The sequence below is a fragment of the Osmia lignaria genome, unplaced genomic scaffold (assembly GCF_051020975.1).
Source record: "Osmia lignaria lignaria isolate PbOS001 unplaced genomic scaffold, iyOsmLign1 scaffold0045, whole genome shotgun sequence".
NCBI classification, from domain to species: Eukaryota; Metazoa; Arthropoda; class Insecta; order Hymenoptera; family Megachilidae; genus Osmia; species Osmia lignaria.
This window is the reverse complement of record NW_027478186.1, coordinates 150,320-173,282: the sequence shown is the minus strand read 5'-3', so window position 1 is coordinate 173,282 and position 22,963 is coordinate 150,320. Positions and strand designations below refer to the sequence as shown.

The 22,963-nt window shown below is 14.2% G+C and overlaps 1 pseudogene; it reads left to right on the top strand.

The window, feature by feature from the left end:
• The first annotated feature begins 11,692 nt into the window (after nt 1-11,692).
• On the top strand, nt 11,693-18,184 carry LOC143307132 (cytochrome b pseudogene; annotated as a pseudogene).
• Nucleotides 18,185-22,963: the final 4,779 nt, after the last annotated feature.

The window sequence follows — 22,963 nt, the reverse complement described above, 5'->3', positions numbered from 1 at the left end:
TAATTTTAATATAAAAATTAAATATAAAAATTAAATATTGGTCTGTAGGAAGGAAATCAATTTAATTTTAATATAAAAATTAAATATAAAAATTAAATATTGGTCTATGGAAAGGAATTTATATTAATTAATTAATATTATACTGGGATAAATAATAATATTATTTTTATATAAATATTTAATATATAATAAATATATTAGTCTATAAGAAAGAATTTATATTAATTAATTAATATTATACTGAGATAAATAATAATATTATTTTTATATAAATATTTAATATATAATAAATATATTAGTCTATGGAAAAGAATTTATATTAATTAATTAATATTATACTAGAATAAATAATAATATTATTTTTATATAAATATTTAATATATAATAAATATATTAGTCTATAAGAAAGAATTTATATTAATTAATTAATATTATACTGGGATAAATAATAATATTATTTTTATATAAATATTTAATATATAATAAATATATTAGTCTATGGGAAGGAATTTATATTAATTAATTAATATTATACTAGGATAAATAATAATATTATTTTTATATAAATATTTAATATATAATAAATATATTAGTCTATAAGAAAGAATTTATATTAATTAATTAATATTATACTGGGATAAATAATAATATTATTTTTATATAAATATTTAATATATAATAAATATATTAGTCTATGGGAAGGAATTTATATTAATTAATTAATATTATACTGGGATAAATAATAATATTATTTTTATATAAATATTTAATATATAATAAATATATTAGTCTATGGGAAGGAATTTATATTAATTAATTAATATTATACTGGGATAAATAATAATATTATTTTTATATAAATATTTAATATATAATAAATATATTAGTCTATGGGAAGGAATTTATATTAATTAATTAATATTATACTGGGATAAATAATAATATTATTTTTATATAAATATTTAATATATAATAAATATATTAGTCTATGGGAAGGAATTTATATTAATTAATTAATATTATACTGGGATAAATAATAATATTATTTTTATATAAATATTTAATATATAATAAATATATTAGTCTATGGGAAGGAATTTATATTAATTAATTAATATTATACTGGGATAAATAATAATATTATTTTTATATAAATATTTAATATATAATAAATATATTAGTCTATGGGAAGGAATTTATATTAATTAATTAATATTATACTGGGATAAATAATAATATTATTTTTATATAAATATTTAATATATAATAAATATATTAGTCTATGGGAAGGAATTTATATTAATTAATTAATATTATACTGGGATAAATAATAATATTATTTTTATATAAATATTTAATATATAATAAATATATTAGTCTATGGGAAGGAATTTATATTAATTAATTAATATTATACTGGGATAAATAATAATATTATTTTTATATAAATATTTAATATATAATAAATATATTAGTCTATGGGAAGGAATTTATATTAATTAATTAATATTATACTGGGATAAATAATAATATTATTTTTATATAAATATTTAATATATAATAAATATATTAGTCTATGGGAAGGAATTTATATTAATTAATTAATATTATACTGGGATAAATAATAATATTATTTTTATATAAATATTTAATATATAATAAATATATTAGTCTATGGGAAGGAATTTATATTAATTAATTAATATTATACTGGGATAAACAATAATATTATTTTTATATAAATATTTAATATATAATAAATATATTAGTCTATGGGAAGGAATTTATATTAATTAATTAATATTATACTGGGATAAATAATAATATTATTTTTATATAAATATTTAATATATAATAAATATATTAGTCTATGGGAAGGAATTTATATTAATTAATTAATATTATACTGGGATAAATAATAATATTATTTTTATATAAATATTTAATATATAATAAATATATTAGTCTATGGGAAGGAATTTATATTAATTAATTAATATTATACTGGGATAAATAATAATATTATTTTTATATAAAAATTAAATATAAAAATTAAATATTGATCTGTGAGAAGGAATTTATATTAATTAATTAATATTATACTGGGATAAATAATAATATTATTTTTATATAAATATTTAATATATAATAAATATATTAATCTGTGGGAAAGAATTTATATTAATTAATTAATATTATACTGAGATAAATAATAATATTATTTTTATATAAATATTTAATATATATATATATATATATATATATATATATAATAATTTTAAATTTCTATAATATAAAACATTAAATTATAAATTTTAAATTTCTATAGTTTATTTAAAACATTAAATTGCAAATTTAAAAATATTTTTTAAAATTAGAAATTTATAATTTAAATATAATATAATATATATATATATATATATATATTATAATCATTTACTTATAATTTAATTTTATTTTTAAATAATTTTAATATATTTTTGATTATTAAATTAAAAATTTAATTTTTATATAAAATTTTAAAACATTAAAATTTATATATTTATGATAAATATCTAATCTTACTTTCTTATTTTAATATTTAATTTTTATTTAAATATATAATTTTTTAATAAAAATATTTTATATAACTTTTTTAATTATTAAATTAAAAACTTTTAATTTTAATATATATATATATATATATATATATATATTAAAGAACGTTAAAATTATATATTTAAAAAAATATATAACCCTTTATTCCATATACCTTAATATTTAATTAATATTAATATAATTTTCTTAATTATTAAATTAAAAATTTAATTTTAATATATATATATATATATATAATATATATATATATATATATATATATATATATATATATATAAAGAACGTTAGGATTATATATTTAAAAAATATATAATCCTTTATTTTTCTATTCCTTAATATTTAATTTTTATTTAATATATAATTTTTTAATAAAATAATATTATTTAATATAACTTTCTTAATTATTAAATTAAAAATTTAATATTTATTTATTTATATATATATATATATATATATATAAATATTAAAGAACATTAGGATTATATACTTAAAAAATATATAATCCTCTATTCTCCTTATACTATACCTTAATATTTAATTAATATTAATATAACTTTATTAATTATTAAATTAAAAATTTAATTTTATATATATATATATATATATATATATATATATATATATATATATATATATATATATATAAATATTAAAGAACGTTAGGATTATATACTTAAAAAATAAAATATATAATCCTCTATTCCTCTATTCTCCTTATCTATACCTTAATATTTAATTAATATTAATATAACTTTATTAATTATTAAATTAAAAATTTAATTTATATATATATATATATATATATATATATATATACATATATATATATATATATATATATATATATATATATATATATATATATATAAATATTAAAGAACGTTAGGATTATATACTTAAAAAATAAAATATATAATCCTTTATTCTCCTTATACTATACCTAAATATTTAATTAATATTAATATAACCTTCTTAATTATTAAATTAAAAATTTAATTTTATATATATATATATATATATATATATATATATATATATATATATATATATATATATATATATATATAATATTAAAGAACGTTAGGATTATATACTTAAAAAATAAAATATATAATCCTCTATTCTCCTTATTACTATACCTTAATATTTAATTAATATTAATATAACCTTCTTAATTATTAAATTAAAAATTTAATTTTAATATATATATATATATATATATATATATATATATATATATAAATATTAAAGAACGTTAGGATTATATACTTAAAAAATAAAATATATAATCCTCTATTCTCCTTATACTATACCTTAATATTTAATTAATATTAATATAACTTTCTTAATTATTAAATTAAAAATTTAATTTTAATATATATATATATATATATATATAAAAAACATTAAGATTATATATTTAAAAATATATAATCCTTTATTTTTATAATCTTAATATTTAATTTAATTTTTATTTAATATATAATTTTTTAATAAAATAATATTTAATATAATTTTAATTATTAAATTAAAAATTTAATATATAATATATATATATATATATATATATATATAACATTAAAGAACGTTAGGATTATATACTTAAAAAATATATAATCCTCTACTCTTTATTCTATACCTTAATATTTAATAATATAATATTATTTAATATAACTTTTTTAATTATTAAATTAAAAATTTAATTTATTTATATTTATAATATATATATATATATATATATTAAAGAACGTTAGGATTATATATTTTAAAAATATATAACCCTTTTCTACTATACCTTAATATTTAATTTTTATTTAATATATAATTTTCTAATAAAAATAATATATTTAATACAACTTTTTTAATTATTAAATTAAAAATTTAATTTTAATAAACAAAAATCAAAATATAAATATTAAATTAAATAATTTAATAATTATTTAAACTTTAATTTATATTTAAATAATTATAAAAAAATTTTAATTTCTTAATTATTAAATAATTTTAATTTAATTTTAACAAAATATAAATAAATAATTAAATAATTAAAATTAATTAATTCTATTAATTCTAATAATAAATTTAATTTTAAAATATATATATATATATATATATATATATATATATATAATTTATTTTAATCTTATTTAATAGTTACAATAAAACATTAAATTTTCAATTTAAATACATTTTTACAAATTTAAATATATGTTAAAAAAATACAAATATAAAATTATATTCAAACTTATAAAAAATTGAAAAAAATATAAAGTTCCTTATATTAAAATATTTTATATTATTTGCTATTGTATTCTAGTAGACAATTTTAATATTAGATCTTTAATAATTTATCATTATCTTTTTGAAAATTAATTTTTATAAAAAAATTAATTTAATTTATTTTATCCCATTATACTTTATTTTAAATTATATTTATATATCATATATTATATATATTATTTCACAATTTTAAATTATAAATATTATATATATTATTCACAATTTTAAATTCTATTTAATATTTATTTACTTAACTTATAAATATTAAAAAATTATTCTATATTTAATTTTAATACAAAATTCCTTAATTTTATTAATTTTCTTAATTTTATAATTTTATTATATATATATATATATATATATATATATATATATATATATATATATATATATAAATTAAAATTTTTTAATTTGGATATTAGTTAATTTTATAACATTTAAATTGCAATTAAAAATAAATTTTAAATTATATCTTTATAAATAAACTAAATTTAAGTTATTAGACTCATGATCTAAATATAGATTAATTTCTTTTATAAATATTTAATAAAATTATATATTATAATTTTATATATCTACTAATTTTTTTAGTTCCTTAAAATTCAAATTTTTAAATGCTTTTACACTAAGATATATTTAATATATATATATATATATATATATATATATTATTAAACTTAAACATAAATAAAACAATATGCCTGATAAAAGGATTATTTTGATAGAATATATATGTATAATATTTATACTATTGTTAAATAATTTAAATTAAATTTAATTATAAATTATTTATAAAAATTTCCCAATTAAATATTTTTATTAAATTTTCCCTTATTTTACTTTCATTATCTATTTTTTTTTTAGAAAATATTTTTATAAAATGAATAATTTTAGAATTTTTTTCTCTTATTTTTATTGGATATTTAAATTTTAATAATGTAAATAAAATTCCCAGATTAATTTATTTTTTTATCTCTAGAATCTCTAGATTATTAATTTTTATAAATTTTATTTATTCAATAAATTATTTAATTATTCAATTAAAAACTAATACTAATTTAATCTTAATATTTAGATTATTCTTAAAATTAGGAATTTTTCCTTTTAATGTATGAATAATTTATACATTTCCTTTTCTCTCTTGAAACGAAATTTTTTTTTTCTCCACATTTGCAAAAATTATTCCTATTAATTTAATTAGATTTTCTATTTACTTTAATTCTTATTTATTAATATTTTTAACTATAAATAGAATTATTGCTTCTATTTTCATTATAGAAGAAACAAATTTAAAAAAAATTCTAATTTTTTCCTCAATAAATCATTCCTCTTACTTAATTTTTATTTCATTTCTTAATTCTCAAACATTTATTTTTTATTTTATTATTTATTTATTAAATACATTTCTATTACTTTATTTACTTGAAAAAATAAATTTTAAAAATAAAATTTTCACTTTAAATTTAAATAGAATAAAAAATTTTAATTATCTTTTTATTATTATTATTTTTTCTTATAGTATATTACCTCCATTTAGTTCTTTTATAGCAAAATGATTTTTTTTTTATGAAAATATTTTAATTCAAAAATCTATTTTCTTTTTAATTATTTTAGCAATTTCTAGAGTTATTATAACATGAAGTTATTTAAATATTATTAACTATCAACTTACTTTATCGAAATTAACTAAAAAATCTTGATTAAAATTCCCAAAATTCTATTTCAAGAATAATTTTAATTTAATTTTAACCTTTTCTTTAATTTTTTTTTTTAATTTTTATCTATTAATTTTTTAGTATTAGAAAATTTATTTCATTATTAAATTTACAATTTAATCCTTTTATCAGGCATAATACTTATAAAGATTTTAAGTTAACAATAAACTATCAACCTTCAAAGTTGAAAATATAATATTTTTAAATCTTAATTAAATGGTTTTATTCTACTAATCATAAAGATATTGGAATTCTTTATATAATATTTGCTTTATGATCTGGAATAATTGGTTCAGCAATAAGAATTATTATTCGAATAGAATTAAGTATTCCTGGATCATGAATTTCTAATGACCAAATCTATAATTCTTTAGTTACAGCTCATGCTTTTTTAATAATTTTTTTTCTTGTAATACCATTTTTAATTGGGGGATTTGGAAATTGATTAATTCCTTTAATATTAGGAATTCCAGATATAGCTTTTCCCCGAATAAATAATATTAGATTTTGACTTTTACCCCCATCTTTAATAATTTTACTTTTAAGAAATTTTTTAAATCCAAGACCAGGAACAGGATGAACTGTATATCCTCCTTTATCTTCAAATTTATACCATTCTTCACCCTCAGTAGATTTAGCAATTTTTTCTTTACATATTTCAGGATTATCTTCTATTATAGGATCACTAAATTTTATTGTTACAATTATTATAATAAAAAATATTTCCTTAAAACATATACAATTACCTTTATTTCCTTGATCTGTTTTTATTACAACTATTCTTTTACTTTTTTCCTTACCAGTATTAGCTGGTGCTATTACTATATTATTATTTGACCGAAATTTTAATACATCTTTTTTTGATCCAACTGGAGGAGGAGACCCAATTCTTTATCAACATTTATTTTGATTCTTCGGTCACCCAGAAGTCTATATTCTAATCCTTCCAGGATTTGGGTTAATTTCCCAAATTATTTCTAATGAAAGAGGAAAAAAAGAAACTTTTGGAAATATTGGAATAATTTATGCTATATTAAGAATTGGACTTTTAGGTTTTATTGTATGAGCTCATCATATATTTACCGTCGGATTAGATGTAGATACTCGAGCTTATTTTACCTCAGCTACTATAATTATTGCAATTCCAACAGGAATTAAAGTTTTTAGATGACTAGCAACATATCACGGCTCTAAATTAAAAATAAATATATCTATTATATGAACTCTAGGATTTATTTTTCTTTTTACCATAGGAGGATTAACAGGAATTATATTATCTAATTCTTCTATTGATATTATCCTACATGATACATACTATGTTGTAGGACATTTTCATTATGTTTTATCTATAGGAGCTATTTTTTCTATTATAGCCGCTATTATTCACTGATTCCCTATAATCATTGGACTTTCAATAAACCAATCTTGATTAAAAATTCAATTTTTCTTAATATTTATTGGAGTAAATATAACTTTTTTTCCTCAACATTTTTTAGGAATAATAGGAATACCACGTCGATATTCAGATTATCCAGATTCTTATATATGTTGAAATTTATTTTCCTCTATAGGATCTTTAATTACTTTAAACAGAATTATTGTAATAATTTATATTATTTTTGAAAGATTATATTCAAAACGAATAATTTTATTTAAATTTAATCAAACAGCTTTAGAATGAATTATACATAATCCCCCTTTAAATCATTCTTATAGGGAAATTCCATTAATTTTAAAAATTTAATTTAATATGGCAGATTAGTGCAATGGATTTAAGATCCATATATAAAATTATTTAATTTTTATTAAAAATTTCTTCATGATATATATATTCATTTCAAGATTCAAATTCCCCTTATTCAGATAATCTTATATCATTTCATAATTTTACTATAATATTTATAATCATAATTATTTCAACTACACTTTTTATATTAATAGATATTTTTAATAATAAATTTATTAATCGATTTCTTTTAAAACATCATACTATTGAAATTATTTGAACTATTATTCCAGCTATTATTCTTTTATTTATTTGTTTTCCATCTTTAAAAATTTTATATTTTACAGATGAATTATGAAACCCAATTTTTTTTACAGTAAAAAGTATTGGACACCAATGATACTGAAGATATGAATATCCTGAATTTAATAATTTTGAATTTGATTCTTATATAAATAAAAACTTTGAATATAATTCTTTCCGATTATTGGATGTAGATAATCGTATAATTATTCCCTTTAAAATTTCAATTCGAATATTAACTACTTCTACAGATGTTATTCATTCTTGAACTATTCCTTCTATAGGAGTAAAAAGAGATGCAACCCCAGGTCGAATTAATCAAATAAATATTCTTGCTTTACGACCTGGACTTTTTTTTGGCCAATGTTCAGAAATTTGTGGTATAAATCATAGATTTATACCTATTGTTTTAGAATCTACATCTTATAACAATTTTATAAATTGAATTAAAAATTCTACTTAAAGAAATTAGTTAAATATAAATAATAACATTAATTTGTCAAATTAAAATTAATTTCCTTCAAAATTATTTCTTAAATTTTATCATTAAGTGTCTGAAACAAAATAAGAATTGATCTTTTAAATCAAATATAGTATTTATTATACTCTTAATGAAAATTTTATTCCACAAATAAGACCTAGATATTGAATATTAATTTCTATCTTTGAATTATTAATTTTTTTCATATTAATCTTTAAAATTTATTTTTTTCCAATTAATTTAAAAATTTATTTTCCTAAAAAATCCTTTAAAACCCATAAATTATTTAATTGAAAATGATAATAAATCTTTTTGAAATTTTTGACCCAACTACAAGAATACATTTTTCTTTAAATTGAATTAATTCTATATTAATTTTTATTATTCTACCTTTAAATTTTTGAATTATTCCATCCCGATTTGAAATATTATTTATTTCAATTTCTAAAATTATTTTTTCTGAATTTAAAAGCTTAACAAAAAAAAAGTATAAAATAAATATTTTAATTTTTTTTAGATTAATAACTTTTATTGCATTAAGAAATTTTATAGGATTATTCCCTTATATTTTTACTTCAACAAGTCATATATCATTTAATTTAATTATTGCTTTATCTTCTTGAATAAGATTTTTTATTTATAGATGATGAAATAAACCATTAAATATATTAATTCATTTAGTTCCTTTAAATACACCCCCTGCTTTAATAAATTTTATAGTAATAATTGAACTAATTAGAAATATTATTCGACCTTTTACTTTAGCAATTCGATTAACTGCAAATATAATTGCAGGACATCTACTATTAACTCTTTTAGGCACATTCATTTCTAAATTCTTAATTTTATTACCTATCACAATTTTAATTCAAAATTTATTAATAATTTTAGAAATTGCAGTTTCTATAATTCAAGCATATGTATTTTCTATTCTTTCTTTATTATATTTTTTAGAATCTAAAAATTAATGTCAATTTATTATAATCATCCTTTTCATTTAGTTACTAACAGACCTTGACCTATTATAAACGCTTTTAATTTAATAAATTTATTATTAAGATTAGTAATATGATTCTTTTACTTAAATTTTTTTTTAATTTTTATTAATTTTCTTATCTTAATCTCTTCTATATTTTTTTGATGACGAGATATTATTCGAGAAAGAACTTTTCAAGGATTTCATACATTTTTAGTTTTAAAACTAATAAAATTTAGAATAATCTTATTTATTATTTCAGAATTTTTTTTTTTTATTTCATTATTTTGAACTTATTTTCATTCTATAAGTTCCCCAGGAATAGAAATTGGTTTACTTTGACCCCCTAAAAATATTATCATATTCAATCCATTTAGAATCCCTTTATTAAATTCATTAATTTTAATTTCTTCAGGAATTTCCCTAACTTGAAGTCACAATAGATTATTAAATAAAAATTATATAGAAAGAAAAATTTCTCTAATAATTACTATTATTTTAGGAATATATTTTTCTTTTCTCCAATTTATTGAATATATAGAAGCTCCATTCTGTTTTAATGATAGAATTTTTGGATCTATTTTCTTTATAGCAACAGGATTTCACGGATTACATGTAATTATTGGAATTATTTTCTTATTTATTACACTAATCCGATTAATTAATCTACATTTTTCTGCAACTCATCATTTTAATTTTGAAGCAGCATCTTGATATTGACATTTTGTAGATGTAATTTGATTATTTTTATATATTTCAATTTATTGATGAATATTTTAAATATAATAATAATTAATATATATATAGTATAAACTTAATTACATTTAATTTCCAATTAAAAAATTTATAAAATTAATATATATAATTTTTAATATTATATTTTTATTTTATTTTATAATAATTATTACTTCTATACTTATATTAATTAATTTTTATTTAAGAATATATAAACCATTAAATCGAGAAAAAATTACCCCATTTGAATGTGGATTTAACTCCCAATCAAACTCCCGTCTCCCATTTTCTACACAATTTTTCCTAATTACTTTACTATTCTTAATTTTTGATATTGAAATTATCTTAATTTTACCATCTATCTTTTTAATAAAATTTAAATCTATTTTTTTAATATTAATTATTTTAATTTTTATTTTTTTAATAATTATTAGTCTACTTATTGAATGAAGTTATAGATTATTAAATTGAATTTTTTAATATATGGACTAAAAAAGTCTAATATTAAGCCGAAATTAATTGTAAAAATTACTTCATATATTTATATATATAATATATACATATTAATATTAATTGAAGCTAAAATAGAAGCAATTTATTGTTAATAAATTTATTGAATTAAAATTCCAATTAAAGAAATAAATTTAAATAGAACTTCTAATTCTAAATTTAATATTTTATATATTATTATTTCTAAATAATTTTTATATAGTTTAATAAAACTTTATATTTTCAGTATAATATTAATAAATATAAAATTTATTTATAAAAATTATATTTATAAAAATTTTATTTAAAAATATTAAAATTACCTTAATATCTTCAATATTATGCTCTTCTTAAGCTATTTAAATTTTAAATTAAAAAAATAAAAATTAATATTATTAATAAATTAGTTAATAATATATTCATAAAATTATATTCATTTAACTTATATTTAAATAAATAAAATTTCAATTTTATAAATTTAATCTTAAATTCAAATAAATTTTTTTCATGAATATTTTCATACAATATAACTATATTTAAAGGTAAATCATAATACAAATAAATTTTTTCGATATAAAATATTGTTCTTATAAAATTTCCTATTATTAAATTTTTATAAGAATTAAAATAAAAAAACTGCCCAATCAAAATTCCACATAAAATTAATTTTATAACCATAATTTTTAAATTTATTGTTAATACAATTAAATAATTTAAATTAAAAATTTTAAAATATAAATATCCAATAAAAAAAATAGTTATTAATAAAATAAATATACAAAAATTTACCAAAATACCTTCTTTCTTAATTAAATTTACATAATAATTTTTTTTAGAAAATAAAATAAATATAATTAATCGAATAGAATAAGATACAGTAAAAATTGTAGAAAAAATTAAAAATATTATTCTAATTATATTTATTTTTCTTAAAAAAATTAATTCCATAATTATATCTTTAGAAAAATATCCTGATATAAAAGGAAATCCTATTAAACATATTAAAGAAAAAATTAAAACTATAGTTTTAAAAGGATAAATATAAATTATACCACCATAACATCGGATATCTTGATTTCTATTAAAATTATGAATAAATCTACCCACACATAAAAATATTAAAGATTTAAATAAAGCATGAATTACTAAATGAAAAAAAGCTATTTCCCAAAATCCTAATCTTAAAATTCTTATTATTAATCTTAATTGACTTAAAGTCGATAAAGCAATAATTTTTTTAAAATCAAATTCATAATTTGCAATTAAACCCGCTATAAATATAGTTAACCTAGAAATTAATAAAATATATTTATTAAAACATCCTAAAAACAAAAATTTATTATATCGAATTAATAAATAAACCCCAGCTGTTACTAAAGTTGAAGAATGAACTAAAGATGAGACAGGAGTAGGAGCTATTATTGCAGCAGGTAATCATAAAGTAAATGGAATTTGAGCTCTTTTTGTAAAAGCTACTAATACTAATAAAATTAATATTAATAAATTAAATTTATAAATTATTAAATTTCACCTCCCATATATTATTCCCATAGTAATTATTAATAAAATTCCCACATCCCCTACACGATTTCTAAAAATTGTTAATATTCCAGCATTATAAGCTTTATCATTTTGATAATAAATAATTAAACAATAAGAAATTAATCCTAAACCATCTCATCCTAATAAAATTGTTAAAAATCTAGGTCTCAAAATTATAAAATATATTGATACTACAAATAAAATTACTAAAATAATAAATCGATTTATAAATTTATCCCCTTCTATATAATAAATTCTATAAATTAATACAACTATAGAAATAAGTGAAACTAATATTAAAAATATTATTCTATAAAAATCTAAATAAATAAAAAAAGAAAATTTTATTCTATTATATCTATAAATTATTCATTCTAAAATAATTAAATTCCTATTAAAAAAAATAATTATTATAAATAAAAAAAAAAATCCCGTAAATACAAATAATATATATACAAATATAATTAAAATAATTTAAAGTACTTAATTTACATCTTTGAACCCACATTTCAAAATTTTTTTTTAAACTATTTAAATTAAATAAAAATTCTTAAATTTAAAATAACTATATTTAAAGGAATTCAATGAAATAATAAAATTAAATAATTAATTAATTTTCCTCTTCTTAATCTTTTATAAAAAAAATTCTTTCCATGAACAATAAATCTAAAAAAATATAAAGAATACATAAATCTAACTAAACAATAAAAAAATAATTTAATTATTAATAATCTTATTCAATTAACTAATCTTATCAATAAAAAAATTTCCCCAACTAAATTTAAAGAAAAAGGAGCAGCTATATTTGAAGAACATATTAAAAATCATATCAATGATATAGAAGGCATAAAAATTAAAACACCCTTATTAATAATTATCAATCGTCTATGAGTCTCCAAATAACATAAATTTAATAAATAAAATAATCCAGAAGAACACAACCCATGAGCAATTATTATTAAATATGAACCTAAAAATCTTAATTTTCTTATAGTAAATATAGAAGCTATTAATAAATTTATATGAACAACAGAAGATATTGCTACTAAAATTTTTATATCAATTTGTCGAAAACAACTAAATCTTAAAATAATCCTTCCCAATAATCCAATTTCAATAAAATACTTATTCATTTCTAAAAAATTTTGAAAAAAAATCATTATTAATCGTAATAATCCATAAGACCCTAACTTTAATAAAATTGCAGCTAAAATTATTGATCCAAATACAGGAGCTTCTACATGAGCTTTTAATAATCAACCATGAATTATATATATTGGTATTTTTACTAAAAATCCTATAATTAAATATAAAAATAAAATTTTATTTAACTTAAATTTTATTCTTTCTAATAATAAAAATCTTAAAGACCCTATTAAATTAAATAAATAAAATAATACTAATAATAAAGGTAATGAAAAAAATAAAGTATAAAATATCAAATAATATCTTGCATAAATTCGTAAAAATCCTATTCCTCATTTCATAATAAAAAAAAAAATAATTAATAAACTTACTTCAAAAAAAAAATAAAATATTAATATATTTATTCTAAAAAAATTTATTACTAAAACAATTAATATTAATATTAATAAATTTAAACATAAAATCAAATTTTTTTCCTGATTAATTCTCATAAATACTAATCCAAAAATCCATAAAGATATCATAATAATTCCATAAGAATAAAAATTTAATCCAAAATTTAATCTTAAATTAATTCATTCCATAAAAAATCTATTCATTCTTAATATCAAAAAACTCAATAAAAATATTATATTTCTAATAAAATATAACTTTTTATAAATATTAAAATTAATAATTAAAAATCCAACTATAAAAATTATACTTTCTATTATTAACATTTTAAATTTATTATTATAAAACCTTGATTTCCAATAATTCTCAATATTGACACTACAATTGATAATCCTAAAACAGCTTCACAAACAGAAAAAATTAAATAATATATAAATATTCACCTTAAATATTCCAACTCATTTAATATTAAAATTATTAAATTCAATACTACGAAAAATTCCATTCTAATTAAAAATATTAAAAAATACTTATTAATTATTAATATTATTATAAAAATTAAAACTATTAAAATTAAAAAATATCTTTTTAAAATAAATTAGACTTTATAGTTTAAAAAAAACATTAATTTTGTAAATTAATATTGAAAATTTTTTCTAAAGTCTAATTTCAAAATAATTTTATAAATATCTTTAATTCCCAAAATTAAAATTTTTATTTAAACTATATTTTGTTAATGTTAATATCAAAAATTTTATTTATATTCATAAATCTATTTATTATCACAAATATTTTATTACTTTCTTCACTACATCCAATTACTATTTTATTCTCTTTTATTATTTTCACCTTATCCTCATCTACTTTAATATTTTTAAATATAAATAATTCAATATACTCTTTTATAATTTCAATTTCTTTAATCGGAGGAATAATAATTATATTTAATTATTTTGTAAGATTAATTAACAATGAAAATTCAAAAATAAAATTTTTTGAACTAATCACTTCTATTAATTTTTTTTTTATTTCTTTTATTATAATTATTCATTTTATTAATTGAATACCAATTTTTATATTTACAGAAAACATAATTTTAAATAATAATTTATTTAAAATTCAAAATATTTATTTTTATCCAATAAATTATTTAACTATTTTTATAATCTTATTCTTATTAATTTGCTTAACTCTTTCATTCAAAATATCTACAATTAAAATAATCCCTCTTCGTAAAATTAAAATTTAATGAAAAATAAATATTTAAAAATTTTTAAATCTAATAAATTTCTTAATATCATTTATTCTTCATTCAATATTCATCCTACCCCAGTAAACATTAATTATTTATGAAACTTTGGATCAATTTTAGGAATTCTTTTATTAATTCAAATTATTTCAGGTTTCATTTTATCTATGCATTATTGTCCAAATATTAATTATGCTTTTGATAGAATTATTCACATTATAAAAAATGTTAATTCTGGATGAATATTTCGTTATATTCATTTAAATGGGGCATCATTTTATTTTCTTTGTATATATATACATATTAGACGAAATATTTTTTATCAATGTTATTCATCTCAACATGTATGAAATATTGGAATTATTATTTTATTAACTTCAATAGGAACTGCTTTTATAGGATATGTTTTACCATGAGGACAAATATCTTTTTGAGGAGCAACAGTAATTACAAATCTTCTTTCTGCAATCCCTTATATTGGACAAACAATTGTAGAATGAATCTGAGGAGGATTTTCTATTAATAATGCTACATTAAATCGATTCTTTTCATTACATTTTATTTTACCATTATTAATTCTAATAATAGTTATTATACATCTTTATTTCCTTCATATAACTGGATCTAATAATCCAATAGGAACAAATAGAAATATTTATAAAATTCCTTTCCACTCATATTTCTCATCCAAAGATATTCTTGGATTTTTTATAATTTTTATATCATTTAGATTTATTATTCTACAAAATCCTAATATATTAAATGATCCTGATAATTGATCTATTGCAAACCCTATAAATACCCCACAACATATTAAACCTGAATGATATTTCCTATTTGCTTATTCAATTTTACGAGCTATTCCCAATAAATTAGGGGGAGTATTAGCTTTACTTTTTTCTATTTTAATTCTTTTTATTCTCCCATTTATAATAAATCATAAATTTAAAACTAATAAATTTTACCCATTAAATAATTTCTTATTTTGATTTTTTATTAATAATTTCATCATTTTAACTTGATTAGGAAGACAACCTATTGATTATCCTTACACTTTAATTAATCTAATTTTTACAAATATATACTTTATATTTTTTTTTTCAAATATATATTTTATAAAATTTTGAGATAAAATCATCTATAATTATTAATTAATGAGTCTGAATAGACATATATTTTGAAAATATATTAAAGAAAAATAACTTTCTATTAATTTAAATATATAAATTTATTAATATTTTTAAAATAAAATTAATATATATATAAATTAAAATAAAAGATAAAAATTTTTTTCAACATATATATATTAATTCATCATATCGAATTCGAGGTATAATTCTTCGAATTCAAATAAAAAAAAAATTATGATATAAAATTATTAATAAAGTAAAAATTGAATAATTAAAATTAAAAAAAATAATTGATATAATCAATCTTATAAATAAAATTATTATATATTCAGCTATAAAAATTAAAGAAAATCTCCCCCTATAATATTCAACATTAAATCCTGAAACTAATTCAGACTCCCCCTCAATTAAATCAAAAGGAGCCCGATTCAATTCAATTATTATTCTAATAATTAATATAAAATATAAAGGAAAAAAAAAAAAAATAAATTTTACATTAAATTGAAATTTAATAAATGTTTCTAAAGAAAATCTCTCAATAAATATTATAATAACAAAAAATATAAAAAATAATCTCACTTCAAAAGAAATAGATTGAGAAATAGATCGTAAACACCCTAATATTGCATAAATTGAATTAGATGATCATCCTATTATTATAGTTGGATAAACTCTTAAACTTAATATTAAAAATAAAAATACCAATCCAAATTTAAAATTTATTCAATTTCTAAAATAAGGCATTAATAATCAATAAAATACCGAAATTAATAATATAATTATTGGACCTAATATATATATATATAAATTAATTTTATCCAAATATATATATTCTTTAGAAAACAATTTAATTGCATCAGAAAAAGGTTGTAATAAACCTTTAATTCCTACTTTATTTGGACCTTTACGAATTTGAATATAACCTAAAATTTTTCGTTCCAATAATGTTAAAAATGCTACCCCAATTAATACTATCACTACAGTAATTAATAAATAAATAAAATTTAAATAAATTATTATCTATAATTATATATATATTATTTAAATTCTAAATTTAATGCACTACTCTGCCAAGATAATTTAACTTATTAATAATTAATTAAAAATTATTTTTAAAACTTAGTCCTTTCGTACAAAAATCTTAAATCTTTTTAAAGATAGAAACCAATCTGACTCACGTCGATCTGAACTCAAATCATGTAAAATTTTAATAGTCGAACAGACTAAATTTATAAACACCTGCATTTATAATTAATTTTAATTCAACATCGAGGTCGCAAACACCTTTTTCAATTTGATCTTTCCAAAAATATTACGCTGTTATCCCTAAGGTAATTTATTTTTATATTATTAATTATATTTCAATTTAAAATTCTATCAATCAATATTTTAAAATTTTAAAGTTAAATAAATTTAAAAATCCTCCCAACTAAATATATTAATACAATTTATAAAATTTATAATATATAAAATTCTATAGGGTCTTATCGTCCCTTAAATAAAATTAAGCATTTTGACTCAAAATTTAAATTTATTTTATATTATTGAGACAGTTTATATTTCATTAATTCATTCATCCCAGCCTTCAATTAAAAGACAATTGATTATGCTACCTTTGTACAGTCAAAATACTGCAGCTATTTAATTCCTCATTGAGCAGAACTGACTTTATATTAAATTCAAAAAGACATGTTTTTGTTAAACAGGTGAATATAATTATTTTGCCTAGTTACTTAAATATATATTTATATATATACTATTCATAAAATAATTTATACAAATTAAATTACTAATTTAATCATTATATTATAACTAATATTATTAAAATTATTTTTTTTTTAAAATCAATATATATAATTAATTTTACTATAATTAAAAATTTATTAATAAATTATTAAATACTCATTAAATTCTTTTAAATTTTAAAATTAATCTTTTTAATTTTAATTTAAATTATTATATAAATTTAATTTATAGATTATCCCATAAATTATTTATATTTTCTAAAATAAACTTTTTTATTTAAATTTACTTTAAAAAATATATAAATTAAATTTAATTCAAAAATAACTAGATATCATTAAAATTGAATAACATCTAATCTCTAAATATATATTTATAATTTTTATTCAACAAAAAAAATTTTATATATTTAACTCTTTTAATTTCGAGATATTTAATTTATTAAAAATTTTTAAATTAACCCTGATACAAAAGGTACAAAATTTTACTTTAATTTATAAAATTTTAAAATTTCATTTACATTACTTATATATATAAATATATTTATTATTTCTTAAAATATTACTTTAACATAAAATTTTTATAAAAACTTTTTATAATATACTAATTAAAACAATAAAAAAATTTTATTTAATTAATTAATTAAAATTTTAATAATTAAATTAATCTTTTCAGTGTAATTGAAAAATTTTATTTAAACTAAAATTTTATCTAAGAACATTTTCCAATATTCTTACTTTGTTACGACTTATTTCAAATTTTATTGAAATTGACGGGCAATTTGTACATTATATAAAAAAAAATTCAAATTAATATAACAATTAATTTTACTTTTAAATCCTTTTTATTAAAAATATTAAAACTTCTAACTCAAAAATTATTTATTAATGTAACTCATATTATCTAATAAATACTTTATTTTGATTTGAATTTTTTTTAAATATAATAAAATTTTAATTATAATATTTATACAAAATTTTTAAACAACAATACAAAAATAATTTATAATATTTTATTAGTACTTCCTATCGTGGATCATCAAATTAATATACAAGTTCCCCTAAAATTTTATATAACTGCCATATCTTATAATTTTAATGCTTTACATTTAATAATTAATTATTTTTTAAAATTAATATAATAGGGTATCTAATCCTAGTCTTACTTTTTAATCTTTGTAATTTCCATTAAATAATTATTAATTATTATAAAATTATTATATTTCACCATTATAAATTTAATTTTATTAATTATTAATTATAAAATTACTATATTTAAAAAAATTAACTCTTAAATCTAGTTTAACCGCTATTGCTGGCACTAAATTAAAATTTAATAAAATTATTTTCCATTAAAAACTTTCATTTTAATTAAAAGTATTATATATTAATTAACTAATAATATTTATTATTTAAATAAATACCCTATATTAAACTTTATATATATTTAAATAATTTAATTAATTATAAATCTAAAATCAAAATTTTTTCTAATAAATTAAATTCACAAAATTAAATTTAAAATACTTTTTCTATTCATATATATATATATATATATATATATATTAAAATTAATTTATTATACAATTAATTTAATTATAAATTTTAATATATAAATTATATATATATATATATATATATATATATATATATATATATACATAAACTATTCCTAATTTAAATTAAAAATAAATAATAATAAAAATAATTTTAAATTTAAATATAAAAAATTTATATTAATTCTAAATTTATTTAATTTTATAAAATTAAAATTTATATTTTTATACAAAACTAAAACAATTTTAAAAATAAAACTTTAATATAAAAATTTAAAATACAATTTTTAATATAATTTTTATTATTTAATAATTCATATTCTCTATATAAATTATAGGACTATCATTTAGATAGTCCTAACGTTCCTTTAAATAATAAATATTAAAATTAAAAATCATAAATCTAAATATAAAATTTAAAATACAATTTTTAATATAATTTTTATTATTTAATAATTCATATTCTCTATATAAATTATAAATCATTTAGATAATCCTAACGGTTCATTTAAATAATAAATATTAAAATTAAAAATCATAAATCTAAATATAAAATTTAAAATACAATTTTTAATATAATTTTTATTATTTAATAATTCATATTCTCTATATAAATTATAGGACTATCATTTAGATAATTCTAACGTTCCCTTAAATAATAAATATTAAAATTAAAAATTATAAATCTAAATATAAAATTTAATACAATTTTTAATATAATTTTTATTATTTAATAATTCATATTCTCTATATAAATTATAGGACTATCATTTAAATAGCCCTAATGTTCCTTTAAATAATAAATATTAAAATTAAAAATTATAAATCTAAATATAAAATTTAATACAATTTTTAATATAATTTTTATTATTTAATAATTCATATTCTCTATATAAATTATAGGACTATCATTTAGATAAATCTAACATTCCTTTAAATAATAAATATTAAAATTAAAAATCATAAATCTAAATATAAAATTTAAAATACAATTTTTAATATAATTTTTATTATTTAATAATTCATATTCTCTATATAAATTATAGGACTATCATTTAGATAAATCTAACGTTCCCTTAAATAATAAATATTAAAATTAAAAATTATAAATCTAAATATAAAATTTAATACAATTTTTAATATAATTTTTATTATTTAATAATTCATATTCTCTATATAAATTATAGGACTATCATTTAAATAAATCTAACGTTCCCTTAAATAATAAATATTAAAATTAAAAATTATAAATCTAAATATAAAATTTAATACAATTTTTAATATAATTTTTATTATTTAATAATTCATATTCTCTATATAAATTATAGGACTATCATTTAGATAGTCCTAACGTTCCTTTAAATAATAAATATTAAAATTAAAAATTATAAATCTAAATATAAAATTTAATACAATTTTTAATATAATTTTTATTATTTAATAATTCATATTCTCTATATAAATTATAGGACTATCATTTAAATAAATCTAACATTCCTTTAAATAATAAATATTAAAATTAAAAATCATAAATCTAAATATAAAATTTAAAATACAATTTTTAATATAATTTTTATTATTTAATAATTCATATTCTCTATATAAATTATAAAACTATCATTTAGATAAATCTAACGTTCCTTTAAATAATAAATATTAAAATTAAAAATTATAAATCTAAATATAAAATTTAATACAATTTTTAATATAATTTTTATTATTTAATAATTCATATTCTCTATATAAATTATAGGACTATCATTTAAATAAATCTAACGTTCCCTTAAATAATAAATATTAAAATTAAAAATCATAAATCTAAATATAAAATTTAAAATACAATTTTTAATATAATTTTTATTATTTAATAATTCATATTCTCTATATAAATTATAAAACTATCATTTAGATAAATCTAACGTTCCCTTAAATAATAAATATTAAAATTAAAAATTATAAATCTAAATATAAAATTTAATACAATTTTTAATATAATTTTTATTATTTAATAATTCATATTCTCTATATAAATTATAGGACTATCATTTAAATAAATCTAACGTTCCCTTAAATAATAAATATTAAAATTAAAAATCATAAATCTAAATATAAAATTTAAAATACAATTTTTAATATAATTTTTATTATTTAATAATTCATATTCTCTATATAAATTATAGAACTATCATTTAAATAAATCTAACGTTCCCTTAAATAATAAATATTAAAATTAAAAATTATAAATCTAAATATAAAATTTAATACAATTTTTAATATAATTTTTATTATTTAATAATTCATATTCTATATATAAATTATAGGACTATCATTTAGATAAATCTAACGTTCCCTTAAATAATAAATATTAAAATTAAAAATTATAAATCTAAATATAAAATTTAATACAATTTTTAATATAATTTTTATTATTTAATAATTCATATTCTCTATATAAATTATAGGACTATCATTTAAATAAATCTAACGTTCCCTTAAATAATAAATATTAAAATTAAAAATTATAAATCTAAATATAAAATTTAATACAATTTTTAATATAATTTTTATTATTTAATAATTCATATTCTCTATATAAATTATAGGACTATCATTTAGATAGTCCTAACGTTCCTTTAAATAATAAATATTAAAATTAAAAATTATAAATCTAAATATAAAATTTAATACAATTTTTAATATAATTTTTATTATTTAATAATTCATATTCTCTATATAAATTATAGGACTATCATTTAAATAAATCTAACATTCCTTTAAATAATAAATATTAAAATTAAAAATCATAAATCTAAATATAAAATTTAAAATACAATTTTTAATATAATTTTTATTATTTAATAATTCATATTCTCTATATAAATTATAAAACTATCATTTAGAT